Genomic DNA, 13,913 nt, shown 5'->3' on the forward strand with positions numbered 1-13,913 from the left:
TAGGCTTATGAAATTAATTAATTAAGAATAATAATAATAATAATTTGAAAAAAATAAAAATTTGTGCTTAATGTACATTTAGGGTAAATTTAGGGCATGACATAATTAAATAAGAAAAGTGTCTATAATTAATTAAAGATTACTTAATTAAATAGAAAAAGTAATTATGAGAGCATATCTCATTTTATTAAATTAAATATCTCAACAAAATCTCTCTTCAGTTCAAAAAGGGAAATTTCCAGTTCACTATTGATCAAAAATGAGTTAAATCAGTTAACTCCTTTTTCTACTCAAATTGAATCAGTTAACTCCTTATTTTACTCAAATTAAATCTGTTAACTCCCTTTAATTTGGAAATCTCCCTTTATGACTGAACTTCACCTTTAATCCTGACCGTTGATTGAAATCGATCTCAACCGTTGATGAATTCTAAGAAAGTCTATTTAAGAGACCCTCATCTCTTCATTTCGAAAGGTTGAATGAGAATTTTCATCGAATTGTTGCTGGAATTCATACTCACATTTGCTCATATTCACATACGCAAAGATCAAGTTTGACCAAAAGTTGACCAGATTTAACCACGGTTGACTTGAGTTAACTAGTTTCAAAAAAAAATTTTGAAATAATTAAACAAAATTAATTAATTAAATCGAGTACTTACTTCTAATTAATTAAACAAAGTTATTTAATTAAATGAGAAGCCATTCCTAATTAATTAAATGAAGTTATTTAATTAAATAAGATAAGTGTCTCTAATTAATTAAAGATTATTTAACTAAATAGAAAAAGTAATTATGAGAGCATATCTCATTTTATTAAATTAAATATCTCAACAAAATCTCTCTTCAGTTCAAAAAGGGAAATTTCCAGTTCACTATTGATAAAAAATGAGTTAAATTAGTTAACTCCTTTTTCTACTCAAATTGAATCAGTTAACTCCTTATTTTAATCAAATTAAATATGTTAATTCCCTTTAATAGGGAAATCTGCCTTTATGACTGAACTTCACCTTTAATCCTGACTATTGATTGAAATCGATCTCAACCGTTGATGAATTCCAGGAAAGTCTATTTAAGAGACCCCCATCTCTTCATTTTGAAAGGTTGAATGAGAATTTACATTGAATTGTTGCTGGAATTTATACTCACATTTGCTCATATTCACATATGCAAAGATCAAGTTTGATCAAAAGTTGACTAGATTTAACCATGGTTGACTTGAGTTGACTAGTTTCAAAAAGAATTCTGAAATAATTAAACAAAATTATTTAATTAAATGGAGTACTTACTTCTAATTAATTAAACAAAGTTTTTTACTTGAATGAGAAGCCATTCCTAATTAATTAAATGAAGTTATTTAATTAAATAAGAAAAGTGTCTCTAATTAATTAAAGATTATTTAATTAAATAGAAAAAGTAATTATGAGAGCATATCTCATTTTATTAAATTAAATATCTCAACAAAATCTCTCTTTAGTTCAAAAAGGGAAATTTTCAGTTCACTATTGATCAAAAATGAGTTAAATGAGTTAACTCCTTTTTCTACTCAAATTGAATTAGTTAACTCCTTATTTTACTCAAATTAAATTTGTTAACTCCCTTTAATTTGGAAATCTCCCTTTATGACTGAACTTCACCTTTAATCCTGACCATTGATTGAAATCGATCTCAACTGTTGATGAATTCCAGGAAAGTCTATTTAAAAGACCCTCATCTTTTCATTTTGAAAGGTTGAATGAGAATTTGCATCGAATTGTTGCTAGAATTCATACTCACATTTGCTCATATTCACATACGCAAAGATCAAGTTTGACCAAAAGTTGACCAGATTTAACCACGGTTGACTTGAGTTAACTAGTTTCGAAAAGAATTTTGAAATAATTAAACAAAATTATTTAATTAAATGGAGTACTTGCTTCTAATTAATTAAACAAAGTTATTTAATTAAATGAGAAGCCATTCCTAATTAATTAAATGAAGTTATTTAATTAAATAAGAAAAGTGTCTCTAATTAATTAAAGATTATTTAATTTAATAGAAAAAGTAATTATTAGAGCATATCTCATTTTATTAAATTAAATATCTCAACAAAATCTCTCTTCAATTCAAAAAGGGAAATTTCCAGTCACTATTTATCAAAAATGAGTTAAATCTGTGAGGCCTCGCCCTGACCCATCGTAGCATAGTGATACATTACTATTATTTTGATATTCACGACTCGAGATGTCGAGACATTATATGATGCTTAGAACATACTTTATTATTTCCTGTTGTGTGATGTTACTTTCAGATATATTTGATGATTGTCATTTAATGTTTCATGTATATGTATGTTGATGAAATCGGTAAATTTAGGATTGAGACTTTGATTTAAGAGATTTTAAATGATTAAGAATTAAGCAGGATGAAGAAACCCTTATTGATGTATGTTTTAATTTATTTGAATTTTTGATACGTATACAATTATGTACATGTGATTTTACGGGACTACTGATGTGTGCAATGAGTGTGCAGATATTTAGCCGAGAAACCCTACGGAGGAACATAACTGATCTCTATGTGTTATTTTTGGAAACCTTGTTGTTTGTGATTCACCTATTGTATTGTGAGATGTATGTATGTATCTTCTTTGTTCAGTGAATGTTGATATTCGTAATTATGTTCTTTTAGTGTCGCTTGACGCTTGTAAAGTGTTTATGTGCTTCAGTGTGCTGTTTAGGGTTACTTGTTTAACCTTTGGACCCAAGTTGGTTTAGTTGGCGTCAGTTTTCTAATTAGGTTATTAATCAAGATTAGTCATCCCTTAATCTAGATTAGTGTTTAATCTGCAATATTAGAGTAGTTAGATGGTCCTATTTTATTCCTAGATTTTGTTTGGCTCTAAAATTTTTCCTAAGGCTTAAAACTTGATATAATTATACCCAAAGGGTATGGGTATGGGTTAGGGGTCTTTTCCAACCTCTAAGCCCCTTTTATTGACTTTTGAGGTCACTCAAAAAGTCTCTTTTTGCCTTTGTGCGAAAATTGATCATGGTTATCTTGAGTTACTTCACCTCATCTCCACTTAGGGTTTAATCATAGTGTAGGTTGAGTTAGGAGTTTCTAGAATTGCAAGTGGGTGGGGGTAGTTATTGAGCCCTTGGGTGGTTGAGTTGGAGGCCTATTTAGAGGCCCTTCTTGGACTTGTGGGGTTTGTTACCCAATCTCTACATTTAGAGAGGATTTCTTGAAGATTGAAGGAAGGAAGTGGAAACTCTACTCAAATTTGTTCATTGCAATTACCTCTTTGTGAAGGTAGGAAATTCTCATCTCCCTTATTCAGTTTTCATGTTTGTTTCATGCTTTTGCTACCTTGTTGTTGTTTCAATGTTTGTATGTTTGTGGGTATGTTGGAAAGATTTGAAAACCATGTTATTTTGGATGTTTTTCTTTCATGTTTATGTTTGCAATTTTGAGATTTTTTCTTGCATGGGTGTTTTGGTATTACTCACCCTTAGAGAGGGCAAAAGTGACCAATTTTGGGAAAGGTTTGTTTAGTTGGACTGCAACCAGTGTAGAGTCTCTTCTCAGGATGAGAAGAGGGAGAGAGGGTAGGGTGTTATGGGCCCCTACTCGTCAGCACAAACCTCGTATGAGTATGACATGTTTAAATGGAAGAATGGAAGTTCTTGGTTATAGCCCCGATTGGGCATCTGGTGGTGTTGTGCTTGACTTCTCCTGGTTGGAAGAATCCACCTTTCCCTAGTGTTGATTTATTGTAGATCTTTTTGTGAAAACTTTGTATAATTATGCATGTTTTGAATTGTTCTTGGTCATGCTTTTGGTCACTTGATCAGATTCTGTTCCCTCCATGGTTCTAGAAATGAGTTGCAGAAAACATTATAAATCTCTTGATTAGGGTCATGAAGAAAATTTGATTAAATTGTTGAAATTTGGGATTGAGATCCTATTGTAAATTGTATTTTAAATCTTGTTGTAATTGGCAATGAAGCCAGATTTTCTTCTTGATTCTTTCCCGACTGAGCCTTTGAAATAGGTTGGCCAATAAAATTGGTGTTGAGTATGATTGCTTGTCATGTGATTTAATTGTAAATTTTAAATTTAGATGGATGAATCCTAAAATTTGGATGGAATTGATGATGTTCAATTTGGTAAAAATTTCAAGGTTTTCCTTTATGTTGAAAACAAAAATTATACCATGGATGTAGATTCAGTTGATTTGAGCAAATTTTCAAGTTCTTTATATGTTCATTATATGATTAAAATGAAAATTTATGTTAAGGAAAGAAAAGAGGATTATAGTAATAGTTCTATTCAGGATGTTAGGAGATCAAATTTAATCATGTATTTTTTTTAGACATAAACCATTGTATCAATGTTTAAAGCTTCTCAAAAAAATATACACCTTGAAAAAATATATATATTCTTTGCTTGCCTGGTAATTTCTATACTTAGAAAGATTTTCATCAAAAAAAAATAATGTGTGTTGCAAGAGAGTAAAACTCTCTGCCTTTTGTATGGGAGAAGAAATTAAATGGGTTTGAGCAATAGGGAATATTCCTTAAATGATTCTTTTTATTTAAAGTTTAGATTAAACAAAATAGAATTAAATACATTTTGAATAAATCAATTCAAAAAAAAAAATCTAATTCCTATCAACTAAACTTTATGCAATAACTTTTATAAATATCCATCTTTGCTATCTATTAAACTTTATAGCATCAATGTTTTTTCCTCACCCTTGGTAGACGTTAGATTTGAAAAGTCTTTTGTCATCATAGCAGATGACATCATCCTCTGTCCCTCCATATAATTCGCAGACTTTGGTTTTGGGTAGTAGTGCTTGAAATTTCAAATGAAAAATAAACCAAGTGTTATGTATTTGGGTGGCCACATTGGGATAGAGGTACTGACGCAAGGTCAGTACTAAGGCCAGCACGTCTATCAAGTGCTTGGGGAAGCGTAGGCTGAGAGGAGGCCGATGGGATGCATGGCAGGAGGGGTTAAGATGATGTTTAGTTGTTAGGTTTGGGGTTTTGTGTTAGTATAGGTAGTTAGTAGGTGTTAGGTATAGGTTTAGTTTATGTGTTATTATTTTATGTTTTGTTTGGGCCATTTTTAAATGTTTTAACTTAGTGGTGTTAGGCAGGGTTAGGAATAGAGTTAGATAAGGTTTATTAGTATGTTTGGTTTTATTCTATTTGTTTTCATTTTGTGATTATTAAATATTTAAATAAAGATAATTATAGTTCAGTTGTTTAGTATGTATGTTAGTAGTTGTTAATATGAGTTGTGTTTTATTAAATGACTAGATTAAGTTAGATTGTAAATTTAAATGTAATTATATCTTTATGACTAATTTATAATTTTGATAGACGTGATCCATAATAGTTAATTACTTTGACTTTAGGAAGTCCTTTTTAATCTCTAATGAAGTATAGTTTTACGCAATATTGTAATTAGTATGTTTTAAGTCTGTATCTAGTAATGTTAGTATAGTTGATTTTGTTTAGATTACAAAGTGAATTGATATTTTTATTTAGAAATAAAGTTTTAGTGTGTATTATATTTAAGAATAGATGTAAATAAAATTCAAATCTTAATCTGAGTTTTATGGTGGATGAAAGGTTATTTTAATCAGATGATATCTTTTAGTACAAAAGTTTCAAAATAATTAGACCTAATTTTGATGATCTAATCATACCATATGATTTTAAACTCAACCTTTTCAAACTTAGAACTTTTCTAATTATTAATTATTTAAAAAATATATATATATTTGTGTGTTTTTGCCCTCGTAGTTTGGGCATGACAAAATTAGTTAACTCCTTTTTCTAATCAAATTGAATCAGTTAACTCCTTATTTTACTCAAATTAAATCTGTTAACTCCATTTAATTCGGAAATCTCCCTTTATGACTGAACTTCACCTTTAATCTTGACTGTTGATTGAAATCGATCTCAACCGTTGATGAATTCCAGGAAAGTCTATTTAAGAGACCCTCATCTCTTCATTTTGAAAGGTTGAATAAGAATTTGCATCGAATTATTGCTGGAATTCATACTCACATTTGCTCATATTCACATACGCAAAGATCAAGTTTGACCAAAAGTTGACCAGATTTAACCACGGTTGACTTGAGTTGACTAGTTTCGAAAAGAATTTTGAAATAATTAAACGAAATTATTTAATTAAATGGAGTAATTACTTCTAATTAATTAAACGAAGTTATTTAATTAAATGAGAAGCCATTCCTAATTAATTAAATGAAGTTATTTAATTAAATAAGAAAAGTGTCTCTAATTAATTAAAGATTATTGAATTAAATAGAAAAAGTAATTATGAGAGCATATCTCATTTTATTAAATTAAATATCTCAACAAAATCTCTCTTCAGTTCAAAGAGGGCAATTTCCAGTTCACTATTGATCAAAAATGAGTTAAATGAGTTAACTCCTTTTTCTACTCAAACTGAATCAGCTAACTACTTATTTTACTCAAATTAAATCTGTTAACTCCCTTTAATTTGGAAATCTACCTTTATAACTGAACTTCACCTTTAATCTTGACCGTTGATTGAAATCGATCTCAACCATTGATGAATTTCAGGAAAGTCTATTTAAGAGACCCTCATCTCTTCATTTCGAAAGGTTGAATGAGAATATGCATCGAATTGTTGCTGAAATTCATACTCACATTTGCTCATATTCACATACGCAAAGATCAAGTTTGACCAAAAGTTGACTAGATTTAACCACGGTTGACTTGAGTTGACTAGTTTCGAAAAGAATTTTGAAATAATTAAATAAAATTATTTAATTAAATGGAGTACTTACTTCTAATTAATTAAACAAAGTTATTTAATTAAATGAGAAGCCATTCCTAATTAATTAAATGAAGTTATTTAATTAAATAAGAAAAGTGTCTCTAATTAATTAAAGATTATTGAATTAAATAGAAAAAGTAATTATGAGAGCATATCTCATTTTATTAAATTAAATATCTCAACAAAATCTCTCTTCAGTTCAAAAAGGGAAATTTCTAGTTCACTATTGATCAAAAATGAGTTAAATCAGTTAACTCCTTTTCATACTCAAATTGAATCAGCTAACTACTTATTTTACTCAAATTAAATCTGTTAACTCCCTTTAATTTGGAAATCTACCTTTATAACTGAACTTCACCTTTAATCTTGACCGTTGATTGAAATCGATCTCAACCATTGATGAATTTCAGGAAAGTCTATTTAAGAGACCCTCATCTCTTCATTTCGAAAGGTTGAATGAGAATATGCATCGAATTGTTGCTGAAATTCATACTCACATTTGCTCATATTCACATACGCAAAGATCAAGTTTGACCAAAAGTTGACTAGATTTAACCACGGTTGACTTGAGTTGACTAGTTTCGAAAAGAATTTTGAAATAATTAAATAAAATTATTTAATTAAATGGAGTACTTACTTCTAATTAATTAAACGAAGTTATTTAATTAAATGAGAAGCCATTCCTAATTAATTAAATGAAGTTATTTAATTAAATAAGAAAAGTGTCTCTAATTAATTAAAGATTATTTAATTAAATAGAAAACTAATTATAAGAGCATATCTCATTTTATTAAATTAAATATCTCAACAAAATCTCTCTTCAGTTCAAAGAGGGCAATTTCCAGTTCACTATTGATCAAAAATGAGTTAAATGAGTTAACTCCTTTTTCTACTCAAACTGAATCAGTTAACTCCTTATTTTACTCAAATTAAATCTGTTAACTCCCTTTAATTTGGAAATCTCCCTTTATGACTAAACTTCACCTTTAATCCTGACTATTGATTGAAATCAATCTCAACCATTGATAAATTCTAAGAAAGTCTATTTAAGAGACCCTCATCTCTTCATTTTGAAATGTTGAATGAGAATTTGCATCAAATTGTTGCTAGAATTCATACTCACATTTTCTCATATTCACATACGCAAAGATCAAGTTTGACCAAAAGTTGACCAGATTTAACCACGGTTGACTTGAGTTGACTAGTTTCGAAAAGAATTTTGAAATAATTAAATAAAATTATTTAATTAAATGGAGTACTTACTTCTAATTAATTAAACGAAGTTATTTAATTAAATGAGAAGCCATTCCTAATTAATTAAATGAAGTTATTTAATTAAATAAGAAAAGTGTCTCTAATTAATTAAAGATTATTTAATTAAATAGAAAAAGTAATTATGAGAGCATATCTCATTTTATTAAATTAAATATCTCAACAAAATCTCTCTTCAATTCAAAAAGGGAAATTTCCAGTTCACTATTGATAAAAAATGGGTTAAATCAGATAACTCCTTTTTCTACTCAAATTGAATTAGTTAACTCCTTATTTTATTCAAATTAAATCTGTTAACTCCCTTTAATTTGGAAATCTCCCTTTATGACTAAACTTCACCTTTAAACCTGACGGTTAATTGAAATCGATCTCAACCGTTGATGAACTCTAGTAAAGTCTATTTAAGAGACCCTCATCTCTTCATTTTGAAAGGTTGAATGAGAATTTGTATTGAATTGTTGCTGGAATTCATACTCACATTTGCTCATATTCACATACGCAAAGATCAAGTTTGACCAAAAGTTGACCAGATTTAACAACGGTTGACTTGAGTTGAGTAGTTTCAAAAATAATTTTGAAATAATTAAACGAAATTATTTAATTAAATGGAGTACTTACTTCTAATTAATTAAAAAAACTTATTTAATTAAATGAGAAGCCATTCCTAATTAATTAAATGAAGTTATTTAATTAAACAAGAAAAGTGTCTCTAATTAATTAAAGATTATTTAATTAAATAGAAAAAGTAATTATGAGAGGATATCTCATTTTATTAAATTAAATATCTCAACAAAATCTCTCTTCAGTTCAAAAAGGGAAATTTCCAGTTCACTATTGATAAAAAATGAGTTAAATCAGTTGACTCATTTTTCTACTCAAATTGAATCATTTAACTCCTTATTTTACTCTAATTAAATCTGTTAACTCCCTTTAATTTGGAAATCTCCCTTTATGACTGAACTTCACCTTTAATCCTGACCGTTGTTTGAAATCGATCTCAACCTTTGATGAATTTCAAGAAAGTCTATTTAAGAGACCCTCATCTCTTCATATTGAAAGGTTGAATGAGAATTTGCATCGAATTGTTGCTGGAATTCATACTCGCATTTGCTCATATTCACATATGCAAAGATCAAGTTTGACCAAAAGTTAACCAGATTTAACCACGGTTGACTTGAGCTGACTAGTTTTGAAAAGAATTTTGAAATTTTTTAAGGAAATTATTTAATTAAATGGAGTAGTGACTTCTAATTAATTAAACAAAGTTATTCCTAAAATGAAGTTATTTAATTAAATAAGAAAAGTGTCTCTAATTAATTAAAGATTATTTAATTAAATAGAAAAAGTAAAAATGAGAGCATATCTCCTTTTATTAAATTAAATATCTCAACAAAATCTCTCTTCAGTTATAAAAGGGAAATTTCCAGTTCACTATTGATCAAAAATGAGTTAAATGAGTTAACTCCTTTTTTTACTCAAATTGAATCAGTTAACTCCTTATTTTACACAAATTAAATATGTTAACTCCCTTTAATTTGGTAATCTCCCTTTATGACTGAACTTCACTTTTAATCCTGATCGTTGATTGAAATCGATCTCAACCGTTGATGAATTCCAAGCAAGTCTATTTAAGATACCCTCATCTCTTCATTTTGAAAAGTTGAATGAGAATTTGCATGGGAATTAACACACTTCTCTATTTCTCAAATGTCAACAACACAGGGGTTAGTGCATCAATTAAGCGCATGGTGTCTACAACCCTAAGGCTCATCTTGAAGATTGGAAAAGACCCATGCTTAGTTGGTGACACATTCCAGCTGTTTCTAGAAGCATTCTAGATATTTCCTGAAAGCTCTTTATATTCAAGCACTCATAGAAGCTTAGAGATAGCGTTTGGAGAGCAATTGGAGCATTGGAGGACTCGAGCATTTTGAAGAAGGGAGGAGTTTGCTCTGCAAATTTTTTGAGGAAGAGAGATTTAGCATCAGAATCCGGGTAGATTCTTGTGATTTTACTTATGCTATTTTCATATCATGCATTCCCTATCTTCTTTGTGTCTTCCATATGTCGTCTGAGAAGTTTCATATTTATATGCATTCTCAATGTGGGTAGATTAATTTAATTGGAGAACTTTATATGCATTCTATAATACAAATATCTTATTCTTAATTGTAGATATAATCTTTGTGAAAAACATACATGGTTATATTTTCAGATCTGCATACATATACATATATATAAATATATATTTATATATATGCATATGTATACATTTGTTATGGATCTATTATAAAATTTGAATATATATATACATACATATATATATATACATACATATATATATATATACATATACATACATATATATATATATATACATATACATACATATATATATACATACATATATATATATATATAAATATATATATATATATCTATGTATATTTATATATAATGCATCGAATTGAGCGATTGATTAAATCGCAGTGGAAAATTTATTAGTTCGCATCGCGATTTATATCATATAGAACAAAGTTTATATATTATATGCCGTGGGCACATTTCGTACCACGCACCGGCGGAAGGCAGAGGCCTGCCGTTGCAGGTCTGCGGCGACAGGGGTACTACGTACCCACTGTCAGTGCAGTGCCTGCAACCGTAGGTACTGCGTACCGCAACAAGAGTTTGGGGGTTTTAATTGATGTTTATGTTATGAAAAAAAAATAATAATAACGTTTATGTTAAAAATTTTATATACAGTCAATTTCTCATTACTATGTAATATGAAGTCAATCGAAAATTTTTAATTCGATTTTATGAAAATGTATTTACATATGTATATGTATATATATATATATATATATATATAATATGCAAGTATGTTATTTATAAATTTAAGTTATTATTTGATCAATGACTTATATTGATGGTTTATTTTCAAAAAGGTGACTCTTTAATAATTTTCAACTATTTAAATGTTTTAAATTATTAAATAAGGAATTGATAGTTGAGTGGGGGATGTATCAAACAAATGTTATTAATTGGAAAATGGATTTTTATTTCTAATAAGGAAAATTTTTATTTATCCAAAAACAATATATGTGTTCTCCATTCATTCTTCAGACTTGGAAACTTAAACTAAGATCTCCACATTTAAATTCAAGTTGTAAAACCAAAACATGTGTTTACATCGTGTATTCTTTATCCTATTGTTTTGGGTTTTGGGTTGACTAGTGTTGATTGGTATAGGACATCTACCAGAGGCTTGAGGGTTATGTGATTGTGGTGACATGATGATGTTTTAATCTCGATCTTTATAAACCCAACCATGGTTATGTGATGGAATGCTCTATGTATTGGTTGTGATTACTAATTGTTATAGTTGAGATTCTTATGTATGAGACACTTGACTTAACCATTATTTTTGGGCATCGATCAGTTATCCTTGGTTATTTTTCTAGTCACCATGATGGGACTGTAATGTGGATTTATTTTGATGATGTCATGATGTGACATGTTTGACTCTACCATTTTTGGAGTCTTCGATCAATTTGATTGAGATATATATATTTTGGTTATTGAGAACCATTGGATATTTGATTATCAGTGATACTTCAGTTTCCAATAGAGAGTTGTTGTGTTTATGATTTTCTATGGATGTTAGCTCATGGAGATTTGATGCTTTTATGCATATTTGATGATTTTGTTATGGATTATCTTTTGTGATTTTATGATCTATGATTCCATTAGCATTAGGGTAGGATATCTGCATGTAGTGACCTTAAGTGGCTTGCAATGGGGGTCGGGGCCCTAAGAGGCTACTAGGGTAACTCATTATAAGTTGGATTAATAAGTGATAACATTCGCACCTAATACTAACTGAATAAACCTAAAAAGATAAGTGTTTTGTTCTCACCCATGCCTTGAGTGCTTGTACAGGCTAGGATGGGACTAGTGAGACGCATGGTTGTGACCTTGCATTCCGTAGTATGCCTCATCAATATGAGAGGATACTAGTGGCCACATGAAATCAGTATGGACCCGTGGAGTTTAGCTAACTGCCATGGTAACTTGTACATGATAATTGCGATGACACTTTCCCGCTTGCATAGTAGGTTTTTACATGTCATTGTGTGCCTCTGGGATTAGATGTCAGATTTTGTGTTTGGAACCTTTGAGTTAGAATACTTTTAGGATTTTTGGACTTATAGAGATATGTGCTATGTGATTTTGATAGCCTGCTTGGGACTTGAGATTATCTCCTTAGCACGGTGGGAGTGGACCACTTAGGTACCACGCGGTCGGGTGGTAGTGTATTTTCCACTCTTATCATTTTGAGATTCATTGAGACATCGTGGCTGATGCATCCTTCATGATGGTGGATATGTATCCTTTTTCATTGATGATTAGCATATGTTAGATAATGTTATCTTATGCTTTTATTTGCATGCTCGATTACTTCTACATATGATGTTGTATTTATTAGGAGTGACATTCCTACTATGTAATGTCATTGACGGTTGGGAGGAACCGTGCACTTAGTTTATTATGTTTGCTTTTTATGATGGATGTATATGTTCTCTATGATGTTGTATCATGTGATTATCTCTACTTTGATGTATCATGGATTAGAATAGGATGATGTACCTTATTCTATGTATGTATATTCTTTTGAGCTTGTCATACCCTGTGTCATGCCCAAACTATGAGGGCAAGAACACAAAAAATTTAAACTAAAACAACATAATTAAACAACCAACTAATAAATACTAAACTATCTAAATTTATACTAAATCATATTCTAAATTTTTAACTGCATTGAAACTGAAATATAATTAAATCAAATACTACTACTAAACCTACCTACTAACTAACACCTAACCACTAACCCTCCTGCCCTAAGATCTTACCTACACCCTAGCCCCTAACATCCACTTGGCTACAAGTCAAGTCGATCTGACCCCTCCCTACACCTCTCCCTAGGCCCCACGCAACCCCAAGCCTGCACATCAAGGAAAAGGTACGTAGGGGAGATGAAGTCTTAATTTTTAAACAAGCATTAACTTGCAACATCAATACCACCCCAAAGCTAAGCCAACGTCCAAATCTAATTTCATGTCATGACATAGCTCTCTCCACCCACTTTCCATGCAACCCAAGGTAGGGAAACACAACCCAAGAGGTGGGCACGTGAACAGAGGTGAGTAAGGGAGTTTTAAGGGAATGAAAGTGACCACCACAATTTTGTTTCTAAACATAAATGTCACCTTCCCCAAACTGGCCGCTAGGAATGGAGAAGAATAGGGATGGGACAGGGTGGCAGGATGACATCACCCACCCATCCAATCCACTTTGACTTGAGACAGACACAAAAGACCCTTTTTAAAACTAGTTTAAACTGACGTCCAAGGCCAAGGAGAGCAATGAATTCATAAAGTTTTATAGGTGAAAGAAAAGATATTAAGATATTAACTTTTTTTAAATATACATATTTATATATTCAAAATTATGCACCCATGAGATTATCATAATATTTATTTGTTCCTTTATTCATTTAGGAAGGAATCTGAGCAAGAATATGCTCTGTGGTCTAGGAAGGAATGAAATTTCTCCTCATGTATTTTCCAGAGAGTTTTTACTCCTGGGAGTGCATATTTTTTTTTTGAAGCAAAATTTTAACAAGGCATGGTCATGCCATTTTATGCATTTCATTTATGTTACTAAGGATTTGAATAAATCTATTATTAACATTCTTCCTTAATACAAGTATTCCAATGCAAGGGAGTACATTAGGTATAGTCTCTCAATCTCTTA

Source organism: Cupressus sempervirens, chromosome 9, assembly GCF_028749045.1.
Source record: "Cupressus sempervirens isolate cs-2001-9-10 chromosome 9, ASM2874904v1, whole genome shotgun sequence".
In the NCBI taxonomy this organism is placed as follows: Eukaryota; Viridiplantae; Streptophyta; class Pinopsida; order Cupressales; family Cupressaceae; genus Cupressus; species Cupressus sempervirens.